The sequence below is a fragment of the Ceratotherium simum genome, chromosome 17 (assembly GCF_057802395.1).
Source record: "Ceratotherium simum simum isolate JZ-2026a chromosome 17, ASM5780239v1, whole genome shotgun sequence".
In the NCBI taxonomy this organism is placed as follows: Eukaryota; Metazoa; Chordata; class Mammalia; order Perissodactyla; family Rhinocerotidae; genus Ceratotherium; species Ceratotherium simum.
Genome location: NC_141916.1, coordinates 53,923,851 through 53,945,714, shown reverse-complemented (window position 1 = coordinate 53,945,714; position 21,864 = coordinate 53,923,851). Strand labels below are relative to the sequence as shown.

The 21,864-nt window shown below is 38.9% G+C and overlaps 1 protein-coding gene across 1 annotated transcript in view; it reads right to left on the bottom strand.

Annotated features, from left to right (window-relative positions):
- LPCAT3 (lysophosphatidylcholine acyltransferase 3) overlaps positions 1 to 21,864 on the bottom strand; it is a 45,651-nt gene that overhangs the window by 6,511 nt on the left and 17,276 nt on the right. The window lies entirely within an intron of this gene.

Here is a 21,864-nt window from a genome sequence, read left to right as displayed (position 1 = left end):
TCATCACCTGTCCTGCTATGGTATTATCAGTCATATTATTAAGGTTATTAAGAGGGTAAATAAAAATTTGAGATTGCTGACTACATATACATTTGCATAGCAGTTACAGGATACGTATAGATACTCCTCACACACTGAGGTCTGGGCATCGACCAAGTTATAAATCCATCTAGGTATATGGGAAAAATGTCTTCTAAAGCTGTCACTCAGAGGATGGTCCCAGGGCCATGACTGAACTACAGGGATCTCCTGATAGGCCATGACCTGATTATGCACAGCTGAGGGCTGCTGACTGAACTGAAAAGGGTCAATAACATCTGGTATTCCTAAACTAAAACTAGTGTGTTCCATGGTTTTACTATGGACTCACATTCAGTATTCTATCAGGAAGTCTGGCAACATTCCTGCTGCAGTAGTTCATGTGCGAAGAATTAAAATTCCGACTGTTTTCTGGAAGGACACTTTACCAATCCTATCATTGCATAATTAGCGCTCTTGAGTTAGTTATGGTTTACAGTTGCTGCAATTCTTGCTTTTAAATTTTAAGTTGTAGTTAGTTTATCATTGGCAGTATAGTGGTGAGTCTGGCTAACTCTGCAATGCTTAGAAGAGTCATACACCAAGAAAGTGCTAAGTAAATGGGTAATCATGTTAGATGTTGGCTTATGTCCTTCTAGTCTTTTTTATCATACTTTTTTTTTTTAAACTTATGATCACAGCTTGTGTACTTATGCATCCTAGTTTTTTCACATAACAGTGTATCAACCATTTGATCTTCTTGGTGCCAGAATTGCTGGTGTTCTTTGATTGCTGTTCTCATAATGGGCTAGGCTCTTTATGAAATTTATAGCTTCATGCAAGTAGTTAATTTTATAGATATCTTGTGGATTACTGGCTCATTCATTCATTCAGCAAATATTTACTGAATGCCTACTATATGCCAGGTATTCTTTTTTTTTTGTGTGTGTGTGAGGAGATCAGCCCTGTGCTAACATCTGCCAATCCTCCTTTTTTTTTTTGCTGAGGAAGACTGGCCCTGGGCTAACATCCGTGCGCATCTTCCTCCACTTTATATGGGACGCTGCCACAGCATGGCCTGACAAACAGTGCGTCGGTGTGCACCCGGGATCCGAAAGGGTGAACCCCGGGCCGCTGCAGCGGAGCGCGCACACTTAATCGCTTGCGCCACTGGGCCAGCCACGCCAGGTATTCTGTTTATAGAGCATATAATGAGGGAGGAGGTGGCATGTAATGATTTATTTTCTAGCTAGCTGAGATGAAGTGATATAGGATTACTAGGCTCAAGGGACAGGGAGGCATCTATCAGTCTTTCACAGTCAGATGAATGAGCAAAGAAATAGGGTCAAGTCTCATACGTATCACATGGGCAGTAATCGGGCCAAGACAGAACACCAGGTTAGTAGCAAGTTTTGTTAAGAATCAGAGCCACATACTAGAAAGTATATAGAATAAGATCTGACTGCCTTAAATCTTTTGCTTTTATTTTTAATGTTTTAGGAATAAGGCTATAAATGAATAGAAACAATAAATAGGGTAGATCTTAATTATCTAGAGTACTCATAAATAAGTTCTGGATAGCTAAGAGTTTACCTCTTTAAGCACTAAAACCCTTAACCATTTGGAATGCTTGAAATTAAAAAACAACACACATTACCTTGCCTCCTTAAATTGAATATAATTTAACATTTTCTTGGTGATCTGGGTCATAATTACTCTAGAGTAAAGTCATGATGGCTTTATGACCTGTTAAGGTGTAAAACTTTGCTCTGACCCGGCATTCTGAGGTCTTGTATCTATTTCTTAGAGCTTTTCTGTCCCTTTCCTTGTTATTCAGGGGTCAACAGTCACTTTTTGAGCTTTCAGTGTGCCTGCCAAGAATAGTTCCTTTCCCTACTTCTAATTTCCTGCAGGCCTTAGACACCATAACTTTGTTTTAAAGGTGTAAAAAAGAGATTTAGGCAAGAGCAAAGGTCTTGGGTGCTTCTCTTACAGATTTAGTGCATAGGCCTGGTAACATCTGTTCTGGCCACTCCAGGCCCTTTCTGCACTCTTCTGTTTTCAGGTGCATTTTGGGGAGTGGAGGTTGCTGAGTTCCATACAGGTGAAGTATTATTGTACACTAGTAAACACATGATAAGAAGATGGAGCAAGTTGCAGAAAAATAAAAAGATTGCAGCGGGCCAGGTTACCAAGAACATTAAGATCATAACAGAGCAGAGCAAAGCCTGGAATGAAGCCGCAAAGGGGAAGAAGGAACTGTGCTGGGTGAGTTGCTGTGACAACCCAGAGCAGATTCTGAGTGTGTAAACACCAAACCTTGCTCTTGGCTGCTGCTCAGCTCCGCAGGCTTTGGAGCCTGGCTGCCCAGTTACCCCTTTCGAGATGTGCTGTTTTTTGGGAGGGTGTCATCCTACAAGCTGTTTCTGAGTCTGAATGTTTTTTTTGTGGGAGCCAATATAGTGGCTACAGTCACCTGAAGAATCTTTAGAAAAACAACGCAAATTTTTCCTCACTCACCACCCACCCGTCAGAGTCTGAATCAGTAGGTCTGAGTGATTCTGATGTGCAGCCAGGGTTAAGCAGCACTGCCTTACTAAAATCCTAATGGAAGGCAGCAGGACTTCCTAGGTCCTGAGAATATAGTTCTGAGCTTGATGACTGGGGGTTGCTGTCTTTCCTTTAACAGCGCCAAACTGTGCTGTACTGTAACTGTTTCTTCTTTTTGATTGTTTGTTTAAAGGAGGGCCTTCAGAAACTTATTAGCAGATGAAGGATGATGACCTAACCTCCACTCTAAACCTGAGGACTGCCTACTCAAATGGGAGCATCCAAGAGCAAAAATGAGGGCATTCAAAATGCTGTGACCCTTGAAGCAGACTGCAGGGAGGCATGGGGTCTGGTCCTCTCAGGGGCTGTAGTCAGGCCCACGGCGTGTGCACAGCCGTATGCTCCAGTCCTTGGACGTCCACTCAGGTACACGTGCCATCTGGGTTGGGGACGAGGATCATCACAACCTAGTTGCTGTGGAACTCCTTATTCTCTGCACAATAGTTGTAAGTTACTTATTAATCCTAAAGGTTCTGAGGTTTCATTTGAAGAAACAGCAATGGGCTGTTTTCATTCAAGTCTGGTAAGTTTCTTTGCCTTTCATTCTGTCTAGCTATTTCTGGGCTCTTGCAGGAATATGATACGACCCCATTTGATCAGTCAGTGGTTCATATGACCCTGGTGAAAAGAAAAAGAATGTGTTTTGGCAAGTCTGTGGGAGAAGATGGAATTAGACAGAACTGCTATGTGTTGGCTTAGCCAGATATCGATACCAGTTTTACAGAAAAGAAGAAAACCATCTCCACAAACACCCTACAGAGAGTTAATATAACATCTGTAGCATACAGTAGCGGTTTTTAAACTTTTTGGTCTCATGACCACTTTACACTCTTAAAAAAAAAGTATTGAGTACCTCAAATAACTTTTGTTAGTATGGATGCTATCTACCAATAGCTACTGTATTAGAAAATAAAACTAAGAAAACTACTAATTCATCCAAAAAAAAAATAAACCTATTACATGTTAATATAAATAACATACTTTTAATGAAAACAACTATATTTTCCAAAACAAACTAGTAAGACCATTTAATGAGAAGAATGGCATTGTTTGACATTTTTAAAAATTTCTGGCCTTTGTCTGGCTTAATAGAAGATAGCTGGATTCTCAAATCTGTTTCTGCATTTAGCCTATTGTAACATGTTGTTGTGGTTAAAATATATGATGAAGATGTGGCTTCACCCAGATATATAGTTGGAAGGAGAATCTTAATAGTCTTTTCAGATAATTTTGGATATCCTTCTTTGATACTACAGCAAAACTTGACAAGTAAGCAGTTTCTTAAAGGTCAGTTGCAATGTGGAGTCTACAACCATATCAATAGACTTTTCATAGTTACATTAAAATCCATTGGTCTCTCATGTTCTTTTATTTTTTTTTTTTAAAAGGTCTTTTTATTTATTTATTTTTTTGAGGAGATCAGCCCTGTGCTAACATCCGCCAATCCTCCTCTTTTTTTTGACAAGGAAGACCGGCCCTGGGTCAACATCCGTGCCCATCTTCCTCCACTTTATATGGGACGCCGCCACAGCATGGCTTGCCAAGCAGTGCATCAGTCCGTGCCTGGGATCTGAACCGGCGAACCCCGGGCTGCCGCAGTGGAGTGTGCACACCCAACCGCCTGCGCCACTGGGCCGGCCCCTCTCATGTGCTTTGAATGGGTCTTTTACCCAGGTATGGTCTTTGTAATATCATGCATCAGTCGTTTGGAAAGTATCGGTTCACTGAGTTAGGCAGATTTTCCAAATACTGACATATTGACATACAATATAAAAAAATCGCATTTCTTTATTTTTATTTTTTAATTTATTATTTATTTATTTTTTATTGTGGTAACACTGGTTTATAACATTGTATAAATTTCAGGTGTACATCATTATACTTCTATTTCTGCATAGATTACATCATGTTCACCACCCAAAGACTAATTACAATCCATCACCACATACATGTGCCTAATCATCCCTTTCACTCTCCTCTCTCCCCGCTTCCCCTCTGGTAACCACCAATCCAATCTCTGTCTTTTTGTTTGTTGTTGTTTTTATCTTCTACTTATGAGTGAGATCATACGGTATTGGACCTTCTCCCTCTGACTTATTTCACTTTGCATAATACCCTCAATGTCCATCCATGTTGTCACAAATGGCTGGATTTCATAGTTTCTTATGGCTGAGTAGTATTCCATTGTGTATATATACCACATCATCTTTATCCATTCGTCCCTTGATGGGCACTTAGGTTGCTTCCAAGTCTTGGCTATTGTGAATAATGCTGCAGTGAACACAAGGGTGCATGTATCTTTATGTATTCATGTTTTCATGCTCTTTGGATAAATACCCAGCAGTGGAATAGTTGGATTGTATGGTAGTTCTATCCTTAATTTTTTGAGGAATCTCCATACTGTTTTCCATAGTGGCTACACCAGTTTGCACTCCCACCAGCAGTGTATGAGTTCCCTTTTCTCCACATCCTCTCCAACACTTACTTGTCTCTTGTCTTGTTAATAACAGCCATTCTGATGGGTGCAAGGTGATATCTCATTGTAGTTTTGATTTGCATTTCCCTGGTAGTTAATGATGCTGAACGTCTTTTTATGTGCCTGTTGGCCATCTGTATATCTTCTTTGGACAAACATCTGTTCGGGTCTTTTGCCCATTTTTTAATTGGTTTGTTAGTTTTTTTGTTGTTGAGATGTATGAGTGCTTTATATATTTTGGAGATTAACCTCTTATAAGATATACGGTTTGCAAATATCTTCTCCCAATTGTTAGGGTGTCTTTTCATTTTGTTGATGGTTTCCTTTGCTGTGCAGAAGCTTTTTAGTTTGATGTAGTCCCATTTGTTTACTTTTTCTATTGTTTCCCTTGCCTGGTCAGACATGGTACTTGAAAATATGTTGCTAAGACTGATGTCGAAGAGTGTACTTCCTATGTTTTCTTCTAGAAGTTTCATGGCTTCAGGTCTTACATTCAAGTCTTTAATCCATTTTGAGTTAATTTTTGTGTATGGTGAAAGATAATGGTCTACTTTCATTTTTTCGCATGTGGCTATCCAGTTTTCCCAACACCATTTGTTGAAGAGACTTTCTTTTTTTTCTCCATTGTATGTTCTTGGCTCCTTTGTCAAAATTTAGCTGTCCATAGATGTGTGGGTTTATTTCTGGGCTCTTGATTCTGTTCCATTGAGCTGTGTGTCTGTTTTTGTGCCAGTACCATGCTGTTTTGGTTACTATAGGTTTGTAGTATATTTTGAAATCAGGGAGTGAAAAATCACATTTCTAAAATCACCTTAATATTAATCACAATATCTTTTTTTTTTTTTTTTTTTAAAGATTTTATTTATTCATTGTTTTCCCCCCAAAGCCCCAGTAGACAGTTGTATGTCGTAGGTTCACATCCTTCTAGTTGCTGTACGTGGGACTCGGCCTCGCGTTGGACGGAGAAGTGGTGCCTTGGGGCGCGCCCGGGATCCGAACCCGGGCCGCCAGCATCAGAGCGCACGCCCTTAACCGCTAAGCCACGGAGCCGGCCCTACAATATCTTAATATAAAGAAAAGTTTTTATACATTGGGAAGCTATCAAGCTCATGGTAAAGGATACAAGTTTCCCAAAATTCTAATTTTCACTTGAAAGGTTGAATTTTATCATTGACTACAAATACTGTCAGTTGTTTTCCTTGAAGTGACAGGCTCACTTTGTATATTTTCAAGAAACTATCTGCCAAATGCCCAAGTCTAAATAACCATGGTTTGTCTGTCAGTCATTCTTTCAAGTAAAAATGTTGTCCCACGACAAAAGAAGCTGTTAATTCAGCATGTAACTCATCGACCGCACGAGTGCTCTGCCTCGAGACAGCCTCTGTGCTGCAGCAGGAGGGCTTTGTGCATATTCCTCAGTTCTTCAAACAGAATATCGAACAGACGTGTCCTCAAGGGTTGAGATTTAATAAAATTAATATTTATGCTTCATCAAGGACATTCTGAAGTGAACCTGCCTTTTTTTGGATTGTGAGTGCATGGCGGTGAAGAACAGGGACTGCTTGGGAGGGTGGTGCCCTTGCTTGATTCCTGCTAGTTTTCCGCCATCGCTTCTGCACCATCAATGCGAATGTCAACACGGTAAAAAAGGCAAAAAGCATCTCAGCATTATTATGAAAATAACTTGAAGTTCTCAGGGACCCCTAGGAGTTCATGGACTGCACTGCAAGAACTGCTAACTGCAATGATGTCCCGGCTCAACCGTCCTACAATGCCCAAACACAAGTCTTCTCTTCCTCCCCAGTGCCCTCAACTGCCCTGCTGTAGTTTCTTTTGTTTTGAAAGCTTCTCTTTCATTGGTTTTGAGGTATACACTCTCCTTGTTCTTTTTTTTTTTTCCATTGAGATATAATTCACATACCATAAAATTCACCACTTCAAAGTGTAGAATTCAGTGGTTTTTAGTATATTCACAAGGTTATGCAACCATCTCCACTATCTAATTCCAGAACATTTTCATCTCCCTCAAAGAAACCCCACACCTGTTAGCAGTTACTCTCCATCCTCTGCTTCTCCCAGACTCTGGCAACCACCCATTTACTTTCTGTCTCTACGGATTTGCCTGTTATGGGTATTTACTATAAATGGAGTCATACAATATGTGGCCTTTTGTGTCTGGCTTCTTTCACTGAGCATAATGTTTTCAAAGTTCATTCATGTTATAGCATATATCAACACAGGCATACCTCGTTTTATTGTGCTTCGCGGATAATGCGTTTTTTACAAATTGAGGGTTTGTGGCAACCTTGCATCGAGCAAGTCTATCGACCCCATTTTTCCAACAGCATTTGCTCACTTCACATCTCTGTGTCACATTTTGGTAATTCTCCCAATATTTCAAACTTTCTCATCATTATTACATTTGTTATGGTGATCTGTGATCAGTGTTCTTTGATGTTACTATTGTAATTGTTTCGGGACGCTACAAACCATGCCCATATAAGATGGCAAACTTAATCATTAAATGTTGTGTGTGTTCTGACTGCTCCAACAACCGGCTGTTCCCCATCTCTCTCCCTCTCCTCAGGCCTCCCTATTCCCTGAGACACAACAATACTGAAATTAGGTCAATTAATAACCCTACAATGGCCTCTAAGAATTCAGGTGAAAGGAAGAGTCACACGTCTCTCACTTTAAATCAAAAGCTAGAAATGATTGGGGCCGGCCCGGTGGTGCAAGCGGTTAAGTGTGTGCGCTCCGCTGTGGCGGCCCGGGGTTCGCCAGCTCGGATCCTGGGCGCGCACCGACGCACTGCTTGGCAAGCCATGCTGTGGCGGCGTCCCATATAAAGAGGAGGAAGATGGGCACGGATGTTAGCCCAGGGCCAGTCTTACTCAGAAAAAAAAAGAGGATTGGCAGATGTTAGCTCAGGGCTAATCTCCTCACACACACACACACAAAGCTAGAAATGATTAAGCTTGGTGATGAAGGCGTGTCGAAAGCTGAGATAGGCTGAAAGGTAGGCCTCTTGTGCCAAACAATTAGCCAAGTTGTGAATGCAAAGGAAGGTTCTTGAAGGAAATTAAAAGTGCTACTCCCGTGAACAAACGAATGATAAGAAAGCAAAACAGGCTTATTTCTGATATGGAGAAAGATTTAGTGGTCTGGATAGACGATCAAACCAGCAACAACATTCCCTTAAGCCAGAGCCTAATCCAAAGCAAGGCCCTAACTCTCTTCAATTCTATGAAGCCTGAGAGAGGTGAGCAAGCTGCAGAAGAAAAGTTTGAAGCTAGCAGAGGTTGGTTCATGAGTTTAAGGAAAGAAGCCATCCCCATAACATAAAAGTGCAGGGTGAAGCAGCAGGTGCTGATGTAGAAGCTGCAGCAAGTCATCCAGAAGATCCAGCTAAGACAATTAATGAGGGTGGCTACACCAAACAACAGATTTTCAGTGTAGATGAAACAGCCTTATACGGGAAGAAGATGCCATCCAGGACTTTCATAGCTAGAGAGGAGAAGTCAACACCTGGCTTCAAAGCTTCAATGCCTGGCTGACTTTCTTGTTAGGGGCTAATGCAGCTGGTGACTTTAAGTTGAAGCCAATGCTCATTTACCATAACGAAAATCCTAGGGACCTTAAGAATTATTCTAAATTTACTTTGCCTGTGCTCTATAAATGGAACAACAAAGCCTGGATGACAGCACATCTGTATATAACATGGTTTACTGAATATTTTAAGCCCACTGTTGAGACTAACTACTCAGAAAAACAAAGATTCCTTTAGAAATATTACTGCTCATTGACAATGCATCTGGTCACTCAAGAGCTCTGATGGAGATGTACAATGAGATTAATACTATTTTCATGCCTGTGAACACAACATCCATTCTGCAGCCCATGGATCAAGGAGTAATTTCTTTTTTTTTTTTTTAAATATAGAGACAATTTAATTAGAATGCAGCATAGTCTAACAGTAATTTTACCTTGAGATTCAACCATACGCAGAGGTTAAGTGTGTAATGACCATTATAAATGTACATTGTTTATGTAACTGAAATGATAGAGTGACAACGTACTTGGTTAAAGAATCAGCTCACAATGATTACAGAATGTCTTACACCTGTGAAAAGTCAAGGCACATAAAGAGAGTTGACACACAGTCCTTATTCTGAAGGAGTGACAGAATAGTAGGGGAGACATTTGAACAAATAATTATATTAATACAGTTACTTGTATGTCAAAAGCAATCAAGAATGTTCATTGAAATGAAAAGAAAATGGCATAAAATTACAAATAATACAACTGCAAGTTACATATTTTATTCAAAGTCACACAAGCCACATGGAGGTTCAAAACAACATAGGGGCATGGTGTCAGTTCCTAAAAATCTGTTGACAGATGACCTTCACATCATTCAACTGAAAATAGTCACCTACATAACAAACAGAGAAAGAAAGACCTTCCTAAATCATCCAGATCTGCTGCAATGTCTTTGAAAATCTACTTCTTGTAAAAATTCAGTTTAAAACTATACGTGACTATGCCATTTCACGCTAAATTAAATCATGATATTCCCTGAAGCAAAGTTCTCAAAATACTAAAGTGTCTCATCTCTAGTCTTTATAAAACATGAAGAAAAAACTTAAGTTCTATGTTTATGTGTTATAAAACATTGAAAAAATTAAAATTCTGAGTATCTTTATTTTCATGGTGATATAAAAGAACAATTCTGTGAACAACTTCGATGTGTATTTCTTTACCCAAATAAAATTAAAATCACTTGAAACATATGCATAATCACTTACTTAAAAAGAGCACAAATATGGAGAAAAAGTGCCGTCTGATAATTTAAAAGAATATTTCATATTCTTCTTAATCTTCAAGGAGTAATTTCAAGATTCAAGTCTTATTATTTAAGAAATACATTCTGTAAGGTTATAGCTGCCCTAGATAGTGATTCCTCTGATGGAACTGGGCAAAGTAAATTGAAAACCTTCTGGAAAGGATTCGTCATTCTAGATGCCAATAAGAACATTCATGATTCATGGGAAGAGGTCAAAATATCAACATTAACAGGATTTTGGAAGAAGTTGCTTCCAAACCTCATGGATGACTTTGAGGAGTTCAACACTTCAGTGGAGGAAGTAACTGCAGATGTGGTGGAAATAGTGAGAGTACTAGAATGAGAAGTGGAGCCTGAAGATGTGACTGAATTGCTGAAATATCATGATAAAACTTGGATAAAAATGGATGCGGAGTTGCTTCTTATGAATGAGCAAAGAAAGTGGTTTCTTGAGATGGAATCTACTCCTGGTGAAGATGCTGTGAAGACTGTTGAAATGACAACAAGGATTTAGAATATTACATAAACTTAGTTGATAAAGCAGAGGCAGGGTTTGAGAGGATTGACTCAAATTTTGAAAGAAGTTCTACTGTGGGTAAAATGTTATCAAACAGCATCACTTGTTACAGAGAAATGGTTTGTGAAAGGAAGAGTCAATCAAAGCAGCAAACTTTACTGTCGTCTTATTTTAAGAAATTGCCACAGCCCCCTAGCCTTCAGCAACCACCACCCCGATCAGTCAGTAGCCATCAGCATGGAGGCAAGACCCTCTACTGGCAAAAAGATTACAACTCACTGAAGGCTCAGATGATGGTTAGCATTTTTTAGCAATAAAGTATTTTTAAATTAAGGTATGTACATTGCTTTTTTAAAAGTATAATGCTATTGCACACTTAGACTACAGTATAAACATAATTTTTATATGCACTGGGAAACCAAAAAATTCACGTGCCTTGCTTTATTGCGCTATTAGCTTTATTGCAGTGGTCTAGAACCAAATCCACAATATCTCTGAGGTATGCCTGTACTTCATTCTTATTTATGGCTGAATAATATTTCTTTGTATGGCTATACCACATTTTGTTTATCCATTCATCAGTTGATGGACATTTGGGTGTTTCTGCTTTTTGGGTATTAAGAATAAGGTTGCTATGAACAATTCTCTTAGGTCTACACCTAGGAGTGGATCTCTTGGTTCTTCTATCCTCTAACCCAGGCATTTCTCAGTCAGTGGTGTAGACCAATTTTTTAAATTACCCATTTGTTGTGGACCAAAACTTTTTGTAAATATAAAGTCATGGGCTTGGATGATGTGGCACTGTTAAACTGCTACAAAAGTTCCTAAACATTTACTTTCACTTTCTGTGCTTACTTTGATTGGCGAAGGGTGGCTGACTACAATTTGAATAGATTGCACCAACCTATCTTCCTTTGTCTCTTTCATGGAAGACTTTTTTCTGGCTTCTAAATATGGCTGACCTCCAGGATTCAGTCTTGGCCCTCCACTATTCTTACTACACTGCCTCTTTGAAAACTCCATCTACTCTCATTTAACTTAATATGATCTTTATGCCAAAGACAAATCCACATCTTTAATCCTAACCTCTCAAGTTTCAGTTCCACATTTCCTACTTCCTGTCTAGACATTTTTAGTTTTATATCTCAAGTCATCTGAAATTCTATATAAGTAAAACATGACTTTCCCCCAAATCAGCCTTCTCTTGGCTTCTTTTTTGTTTATTAATGTTAACACATTATTGTCATAATGTGTTACTATTGTCCAGGTCACACAACCACATTCGAAAGCTTGAAGTTGTCTTTGCCTCTTCCCTTTCCTTGGTTCCCTGTATCTACCTTGTCATCAAATCCTGTTGATTCCTCCTTTCCAGCATCTCTCACCACCACCATCAGCACCTCCCTTTTTTCCTGTGCTACATTTATAGTTAAGGCCCTCTAGCACCTCACCCTTAAACTCTTGCAATAACCTCCTATCTGTTCTCTGCCCGCAGCCTCATACTCCCAGCAATCCCACCCCAGAGAACTCTTCCCTCAACTCCTGCTCAGAAACCATCAGTGACTCCTAACTGACTACTCAACAGACTACCAATTCCTAAGCCTAAGATTCAAGGTCTATCTTCTAAACTACATTTCTAGTTAAAGCTTCTATTTCTCTGCTTCAGCTAAAACTGATCTGCTAGTTTTTGGCCAAACATGTCTTGTGTCTTTGGTCTCTAGACCTTAGCTCATGCCAATCTCTTTGCATGGACTACCTTCTCTAACCACCTCTCTACCACACGAAATCCTACCCATTCTTGAAAACCCAGTTCAAGTGTCTCCTTCTCTAAGGCCACCTCAGACCACAAGGAACTCATGGCCCTGTGTATTACGCACTCATGCCTTAAATGCATGGCGCTTAGGACTAAGACTCATTTGGCAAATCATCATATACTACAGTATGCCATTCCTCACATTTTTGTTTTGTATTAAAACTTTCATATGTTCATGATCTCTTTTCCTAAAGGCCTCCTATGTCTTTGGATCTCCCATATCATACTATCCTGTATACTTTATTTTTGATTGATTGATCAACAGTGATTGACAGTGAATAGCTATTAGAGCTTAAGCATCAGTTTCCTCATCTGTAAAATGGGGATAGTACTTGCCTCAACGAGTTGCTGTAAGGGCTAAAGGAGATAATGCATATAAAGTAGTTAGCACAGTGCCTAAAACATTGTAAGTGGTCACAAAATCACACACACACACATTCACATGAAGTTAGAGGGAAGTAAAGCAGGCCTTATCTGAGAAATTCTGGGGCAAGTGGATATCAGAGCTTCCGGATCTAATCTTCATTCCGTGTGACAATCAAATAACTAACGGATTTCCCTTCCATCTGCATTTCAAAACAAGACTAATAGCATTTTTACCTTATAAGCGTACTGATTATGGCTCGCCAAGAGCACTTTTTAAAAAATGCAATGTACTGTTAAATTAGGGCACTGGATGGTTAGAAGAACCTGGACTTTGGAGTTGAGACAGGTCTCAGTTTGAATCCAGTTCTGCTACTACTAGCTGTCACCTCTGGCTGGTTGATTAGTTAACCTTTCTCCTCCTCAGTTTCATCAGTAAAACGAATATCTAGCTTAGGGTTTGTGTATTAAGCCTAGTACATATTTGATGCTCAATAAATATGAGACTGCTTCACCTCTGCTTGACCAGTGAAGTGCGCAGCGAGCTCATCCAGTCACATGGCTTTAAATACCATCTGTCTGCTGAGGTCTCCCAAATTTTCATCTCTAGCCTAGACGTCTCCGCTGAACTCCACCTTGTATAGCCTACTTGACACCTCGAACAGGTGCATGCCTAATGGATATCTCAAATTTAACAGGTCCCAAACTGAACTCCCTCACTAACCCTGCGCCTCCACTAGCCTTCCCATTTCAGCAAACAGCAACTTCCCCTTCCATTCACGCGGACTGCAACCCTGCAACCCTGCAATCGCTCTTGACCTCCCTTCCCTCCACCGTTAACCCACTTAGTCAGCAAATCCTGTCTGTTTTACCTTCAAAATAAACCCAGAATCTGACCACCTCTTCCTGTGGTCCAAGTCAACACCATCTCTGGCCTGTATTATTCTAGTCACCTCCTGACTAATCCCCCTGCTTCTGCTCTTGCCCCCCTTCCGTCCATCCTTACCACAGCACCCATAACAAGTCAGATCAGCTCATTTCTCTGCTTAAAACCCTGCAAGGCATCCAATCTCACTCAGCAAAAGCCAAAGTCCAACCAGAACCTACACAATCTGTTCACTCCTCCCCCAGCCCCACCTTCCTCTGACTCATCTCTTACTCTTGGCCTCCACCACTGGCCCCAGCCACAAAGCTCTCCCTTCCTGGAACGTCAGGCAGGTCCACACTCAGAGCCTTCACATTAATAGGCTCCTTGCCCAGAATGCTCTTTCCACAGATAAGCTCAAGTAACCCCTGCAATTCAGGTCTTAACTAAAATGTCACCTTATCAGTGAGGCCTTCCCTGACCATCCTGTCTAAAACTGCACACACTCCCCCACCCTCACCCGCCACCAACATACACTTCCCGTTCTTCTTTCCTGCTTTATCTTTCTATTTTCCCCTCGGCACTTCTTCCTCTTTCACTGACTACATATTTCACTATTTATCAGTCTGTGAAAGCCAGAATTTTGGTCTGTTGTTTCCCCTGCTGTACCCCAGTGCCTAGTACAGTTCCTGGTACAAAAAAGGTCTCAAAAATATTTGTTGAATGGATGAAAGAATGAGAGAATGAATATTCTGTACTCTAGGCAGTGAATAAAATATTTATTAAGCATCCATTATGTGGTCAGCATTGCATTAGGCAAAAGGGGGATCCGGCAGAATTGTAAGAGATGCTTTTTAACCCTTAAGGAGCTTTTTAGACAGAGAGAAAAGAAATATCAAATGATGTTCTATAAGTGCCAACTGCATGGAAAAGCCAATGTTGTAGAGGTTAGAGAAGAGGGAAACCAGTAATGACTGAGTAGTCAGGATAAACAGAGAAGATAAGGAAGGGGCATTCCAAGGGAGGAGAATAATGTAGGAAAGACACAGAGGTAGGAAAGAGCATGGAAAAGTCACTTCAAGAGATGAGGCTAACTACAAGAGGGGAAAAATAGTGTAACAAAAATGGACTGGAAGATTTGGAAAACCAGGCAGAGTCTGAAATTGATATAATAGGAGAATAATCAATAGGATTGACTGGATGTGGGGGATGACGGAAAAGGACAAATTAAAGATGGTTAAGCCACTGCAATGGTTTTCAAACTTTTTTGCTGGAATAGCCTCTAAAAGAATTCTGAAAAACTATATATCCCCTCTCACATTTTTAAGTTGCCATCTAACACTTACAAGTTTAAACAAGAGCAAATGATGTGTTTTTTTAAATGTATATTGAAGATGTGCTTTAAGTACATATGGAACACGTCTGCCATGTAATCAAATGGCAAACCAGTCAGCTTGATCAGACTTACTTTCTGTCAGAAGAGTTCTAACTTCAGTTTTCAATTCAAATAAGCATAAGCATGTTAATCCTTCTCTCTCATGACAACCATCTTATTTCTTAATTCTACTTTTAAGATGGATAGATAAGGCAGAGGGTTGCTGTGAGTTTGTTACCTGGATAAAATAAAGGGTGGCTCCTCTTTGCTTTACTTTTGCGGTGTCTTGTGAAATTTTTACACCCTGGAGCAACCCACTGTGCCTTTTTTCCTTTTTTAAGGCTGGTGAAAGGTGACTGTAAAAGAATTGGGAAAGGAGAACCTTCAGAGCAGACAGTCTCAAACATATCAGTTTTGGAAGGTGGTGTGGGAGATCAAGATTTGGCCACCCTGAAATATATCTCTTTACCTTGATTGTTTTCTCTGAAGGACATTTGACCTCCCCCACTAACTGCCTAAAGAATTTGACATGGTGGCTCCTTCCTAGAACAGATCTATCATGATGGCTGTAAAGATAACGTAGGGTAAATGTTAGAATAAGAAAGGCACCAACAAGCCCCTCTTATCAAAAGTTCTGTCTCTCTGGCCACATTCTCTGGATGACCCTGCGAGGAGTTGCCAGACAATCATTTACATTTATAAGGGAAATCTCCATTTATAAAGGTATCTCCCTCTCTGTTTTGAGAAGAGAGGGGGATGAGCTCATTTCTAGTGACTTATCAATGTGGAAGTTGAGGCCTTGGGGCTGCATAATAAACTTTACTCTTGTTTACTGTGCTTTAGTGGTAATCTCCTGTAACTGACTCCCCCAACCCCCAAAATCCTCCTTTGTCATTGGCTGAACATGGTATTTAAGACGAGAATTTCTGCTATTGTGTGGAGAAACGCAGTGTCCCTGCTTTCTCCCATGTATACATGTTATTAAACTTGGTATTATTTTCTCCTGCTAACCTGTCTTGTTAATTATTTGGCCAGTCATAAGAACCTTAAGGGAAAGGGCAGAGGGAGATTCTCCCTCTTCCCCCTGACAGTTTTGGCATAGTGGGCAGGATCCACACTGGCTGGCAAGTTGCCTTCTCTGGCTGGAAGACCTGCCTTCTCCCTGGACTACTGCAGATGATGAGATACGGGAATGCCTGACGAAAGCCGGCAAAAAGGTAAGACTTCTTACCATGTCAGCCTCCCGGAATCTCTATCTGCGGAGTCCGGCGGAAGGAAATGGTGAAAATATTTTTCTCTTTCTAAATTTAGATTGGCAGGAGAAAATATTTGGGAAACTAGTTTCTTGGGCTTTTAGTGACTCTTGGTTTAAATTTGGTAGAGTACTCTTGGTTTTGATCTTGATCCCTTTTCCTCCCAGAGTAGTCTCTGTCTTGTTCTGTGTCCTGAGAACTTGGCTTTGTGACCAGTGAAAATCTTCTCCTTGGTCTCCACCATACGGAAGGTGCATTTACTGGGGTGCACCTTGGTGGCCAGTCGAGTAGACTGGGGTTCCAAACTGTCTCTTTGTCCGCCTGTGCCAAGCTCTCAGGGGAGTTTGTCATGAAGCCCAGTCCATAAGGGCTTTTGTCGTCTTAACCTTCGTTGCTTGTTAGTGCTGGAAAAATCCCAATCCAGTATCGCCTGCCCGGTGTCACAGATTAGCGGGTCTGTGACTGGAGGCGTCCCACACTATTGTGGGAGACCGGAGACAACACCATCCTTACCGCCTGTGCAACAAAGGTCTTTACTTTTTCTGAATATCTTTAGGAGTGAATTCTGTGGATCATGGGGGCTACATCATCTGCGCCCTCACCAGGGACGCCTCTTGCGTCTATGGTAGATTTATTCTAAGCGTGGAAAGTTACCTCCGGATCTTTCCTTAAAAAGGCTTATTGGTTCGAGTCACTATTGGAATAAATATACAAATAAAGGTCCTACTCGTCAATGGCCAGACAACGGGATCCTTTAAATTGGGAAAACTTCTAAATTGGGGGAAAAAAAAAAAAATTTTTTTTTGAGAGCTCTCACATAATTATTTAATTGGTACCTAAGAAAAAAAGGCCAAAAAAAGGAAGGAAAAAATTTGACTAGCCTTAAGACCTTGACTCAGGTTACAATTGAATTGAGAACATGTAAAAGTGTAAGTGTTGATAAGATTATAAAGGTTGGCATGTTTGAGCTAATTTATATAGAGGTTACATCAACTTTGCCTGAGTATGTTTTAAAATGTCTGACTGGGAATGCTTCCCTGGTCCAAAATTAGAAGACCAAGACCTATTGATAAAAATTTTAATGATAACTATGTTTAAAGGTATAAGAGGTGATAAAATTTACATGAAATTTTATAAGAAAAAACTGATGTTATTTCTATTACAGAACTAGTTAACAAAAATAGTAATTTAAATGATGGCTAATTTTATCTGAAGTCTTATGAAGTCTTGTAGACAATCTAAATAATTATTGAGAATAAATAACTAAATAGTTGTGAAAAAGATAAATGTTAGATGAACTTTAAACAATAATTATGTGTTATGGTAGTTACAGCTTCCAAACTCTTTTTGGTGACTTAAAACTTTAAAATTTTGCTAAATTTTATGATAAAAATTCAGTTGAGTAGATCATTTCCAAATAAGATAAGATATTAGACATTGATTGCTAAATGTACGTTTGTCTACTTTTGGCTTTTCATTACAGGAAAACAAAAAAGTGTTTTGGGTCTATTGGTAAACATGTGTTTTATTAAAAGATTGTACTATAAAGTAACATATTTCTAAAAGTTATAAAGTGTTCATAAATTTTCCAAGCCACAAGATACTAATGTAAAAAAAATTGTTTACTTAGTTTTTACTTACAAATTCAGGTTTCTAAGGGTTAAAATTTCTAATTAGTATATGTGATTAAAGCTACTAAATATTAAGAAAAATATGTCTGTATACAGGGAAAGTAAGATGTATAAAAAAGGAACAAAAAATGGAAATATTTTGTTTGATTGATTAAAAAAGATAAATTTGTCCTCAAGTACTAGAAGGGAAAGGAAAGACCTGGGACAAATTCTGAATATAAAAAAAAAGTTATAGAAGGTTTGTGGAAGAGGAATTCTGGAAAAAGAGTTTTTGCATGGTCAAGTTGGCTAAGATTGAAATGAATTTAATTAAGTAAATGAGTTTTAATAGCAGAAGTAAGCTGGTACAAAATTGAAATTTCTCATAAAAAGATAATTTGCTTAAACTTGATAAAGAGGTTATAAAAGATTTTTCTTTACCTTTGAGTAAGTCTACCTAAAAAAAAAAAAAAAAAACTGTTAAAATAATTTCCTGTGTTCAAAAGACTGAGGTCTCTCTATTAAGGCTTTTTAGACTGTTAATGCTCTGTTTGCTTTGACTTTTCATATTTTTGACAAGCTCCCCAAAATTCATATCTTAAATAAAGTCTTTTTTTTTACTTTTTTTTACTTTAAAAATTTTCAAAGGGCCCTGGAACTTCTCAAAGAAATTTGCTCTCTTAAAGAAAAAGATACTAAACTTATTAGGCTTATTCAGTATGTTAAATTACATAAAAAACATTATGAGACAAGTGATGATAAGTCTGCTTAGGTGGTATTTTGTGGGTTGATGTTATTGATATAGGCGTTTTAAAATTGTATAACATTACTGAAATGCTGATCTGTCCTGATTATCAGTCATAATTCTGGTTATTATTATTTTAAAGTGTTGTATGTCGCAAAATTAACCAAATTTCTTTGTCAATTGCCATTTTGAGGTCTTGTTGTTTACAGACTTATTTCTTTGCTCTAATGCTTTTACAAAATGTTTCAACTTCAAAAAAATTCATAGAAAGGACTCTGACATTTACACTAAAGTACAGGCTTCTAATAAACTTTCTGATCATAAAACTAAACTGGATAAAAAATTACAGAAATCTGATGGAGAGACTGATAACTTCATAAAGCTGCTAACAAAAAGATTAAGATCAAAAATGGGTTACACAAGACTGAATGAACTGATTATAATTTTTATGATTTTTCATTTAAAGTATTGCTAAATTTTTAATGTTTTGTTTTTTCAGATTTAAGAAAAACTTTTTCTCTTTTCTCCCGAGATAGCTATGACATAACAATTTGGTAAATGACATTTTTGTAAGTAAAATGAAAATATTTATCTTTTTCTCTCTACCTGATCCCTCCAGGATTTAGAAACTCTTAGTAAGTGAATATTGTTGTTTTCATGGCAATAGAGTTATTTACATAAGTTCAATAAGAATCTGTTCTCCTTATAACAAGACACAATTGGAAACACTGGTTATATTACCAAGGTTGTGACTAGAACATCATATTTGCGATATAACTATACAGCTTTTGAGGAATAAAGATTGGACTTTGTGAAATAAAGCCACGTAGAAATATTGGCCTGGTACCTTATGTTCCAAACAACACTTACCAGGATAAGTAAAAAATGTCACTTATCTGGCAGGTACAAGGAACCTCGAAATATTTTGGAAAACCTCAAAAGAGAGGAATTCACCCAAATCTGTAGATATTACAGGCGAAGTCTGATGACAAAATCCTTGGCTTGGCTTTCCTGGCCTCGAGAGGCCTTTAAAGTTCAATCTGAGATTCCTTATAAAAAGTTCCAACAAAGCAGATTTAAAAGAGCCTATGTGATCAATTGCCATTCTTTTTTTTTTTTTTTTTAAAGATTTTATTTATTTATTTTATTTTTCCCCCCAAAGCCCCAGTAGATAGTTGTATGTCATAGCTGCACATCCTTCTAGTTGCTGCATGTGGGACTCGGCCTCAGGGCGGACGGAGAAGTGGTGCCTTGATGTGCACCCGGGATCCGAACCCGGGCCACCAGCATTGCAGAGCGCGCACTTAACCACCAAGCCACAGGGCCGGCCCAATCAATTGCCATTCTTGCTGTACTTATGTAAATAATTGGGCCAACTCTACTAAAACTAGACTTATTTTACAAACTAGTTTTAATTTTACTATCTTAATAAAAATGAGGGTGATTTTAGAAAAAAAAAATTATATTTCAGTAAAAACTATTTCAGTATAAATTTGCAGATATTAGATCCTAGTTTTGTTAATTGTCTTTTAAGGTTTTTGTTTTATATCTGTTGACTGGACTAGATCCTGATTTCTTCTAGTCTCCTAAAATATCTGGCTACAGATCTCCAAACTAACGTTTTTGATTTTTTCCATCATTTTCATTTGAAATCACTGAAAACTAAACCTGCCCTTTTTCCTGAAGCCTTACAAACTAAAGCTGATAGACTTGATATAAACTTGAGATGACCTGAAGACGCCATCAGAGACATTTAAACTACAAAAGATACTTTGACGCTGACATCTAAAATTCTTCTTCACTGGCTGTCCTCTAAACTCAAAAACTGCTTTACAACTTGCTCTAACCATTAACCTTGTTTTCTTTCGTTTACACAGAAATACTTCTTATTAAATACTTGATTGCTTGCTTCCACAATATAGGTTTAACCTTGAGAGCCCACCTACATCACCACCTTCTAAAATAAACTTAATTGAACTGATCTATTATCAGAACTAAAAAAAATAGGTTCAGTGAGATGAAACAATCTACCAACTCAGCTTCTGGACTATGAAACTTCTTTAAGTTTCAAAAGGACTGTGAAACTTTTAGTTTCAAAGGCGGGACTGTGGGAGATCAAGATTTGGCCACCCTGAAATATATCTCTTTACCTTGATTGTTTTCTCTGAAGGACATTTGGCCTCCCCCACTAACTGCCTAAAAAATTTGACATAGTGGCTCCTTCCTAGGACAGATCTATCATGATGGCTATAAAGATAACATAGGGTAAATGTTACAATAAGAAAGGCACCAACAAGCCCCTCTTATCAAAAGTTCTGTCTCTCTGGCCACATTCTCTAGATGACCCTGCGAAGAGTTGCCAGACAATCATTTACATTTATAAAAAAAAATCTCCATTTATAAAGGTATCTCCCTCTCTGTTTTGAGAAGAGAAGGGGATGAGCTCATTTCTAGTGACTTATCAATGTAGAAGTTGAGGCCTTGGGGCTACATAATAAACTTTACTCTTGTTTACTGTGCTTTAGTGATAATCTCCTGTAACTGACTCCCCCAACCCCCAAAATCCTCCTTTGTCATTGGCTAAACATGATATTTAAGACGAGAATTTCTGCTATTGTGTAGAAAAACACAGTGTCCCTGCTTTCTCCCATGTATACATGTTATTAAACTTGGTATTATTTTCTCCTGCTAACCTGTCTTGTTAATTATTTGGCCAGCCATAAAAACCTTAAGGAAAAGGGCAGAGGGAGATTCTCCCTCTTCCCCCTACAGTGGAAATCTGGAAACTGATTCCCTTATCCATGTCCATGTATCCCCTGGAAAGTCTGCATACCCCTAGGGAACCTGTATCCACTGACCTCAAGGTTCTTTGTCTCAGAGGTCAGAAAGAAGGTGGTGCCGCTGAGAGCGACACAAAGATTGGAGGAGAGAGCTGGGTCTGGTGGTAGTGTTGCTGGTGACAGCTGAAGCCAGGAAAAAAGATAAGCTCTCATGAGGACACACCACAAAGGAAGGGCAGGCCAAGGGCTGAGTCTTGGAAAATGCCTGTGTATAAGGGAGTGCAAGCAAAAGACACTGAGATGAAACAGAAAAACAAGGAGGTAAATCAGCATTTTGGCTCAAACTGGGGCAACTGATGGAAGCTGCAAGAGAAATGTGGCACAATCGCTTTACTAGAAATTCTGCAGAAAAAATTTTCAAGTAATTTAACTGGTAAGTAACTTATAACAAATAAATTATACAAAATGGAATGCAAAGTTGCCCTGTATTTTAAAAATACAAGGTGAGACTTAGACAACATTTCTGTCTTTCAATAGCTGCTTTATGCTGAGTACCCCAAGCCCCTGAGAGTACACATTTATTTAGTCTCCCACTG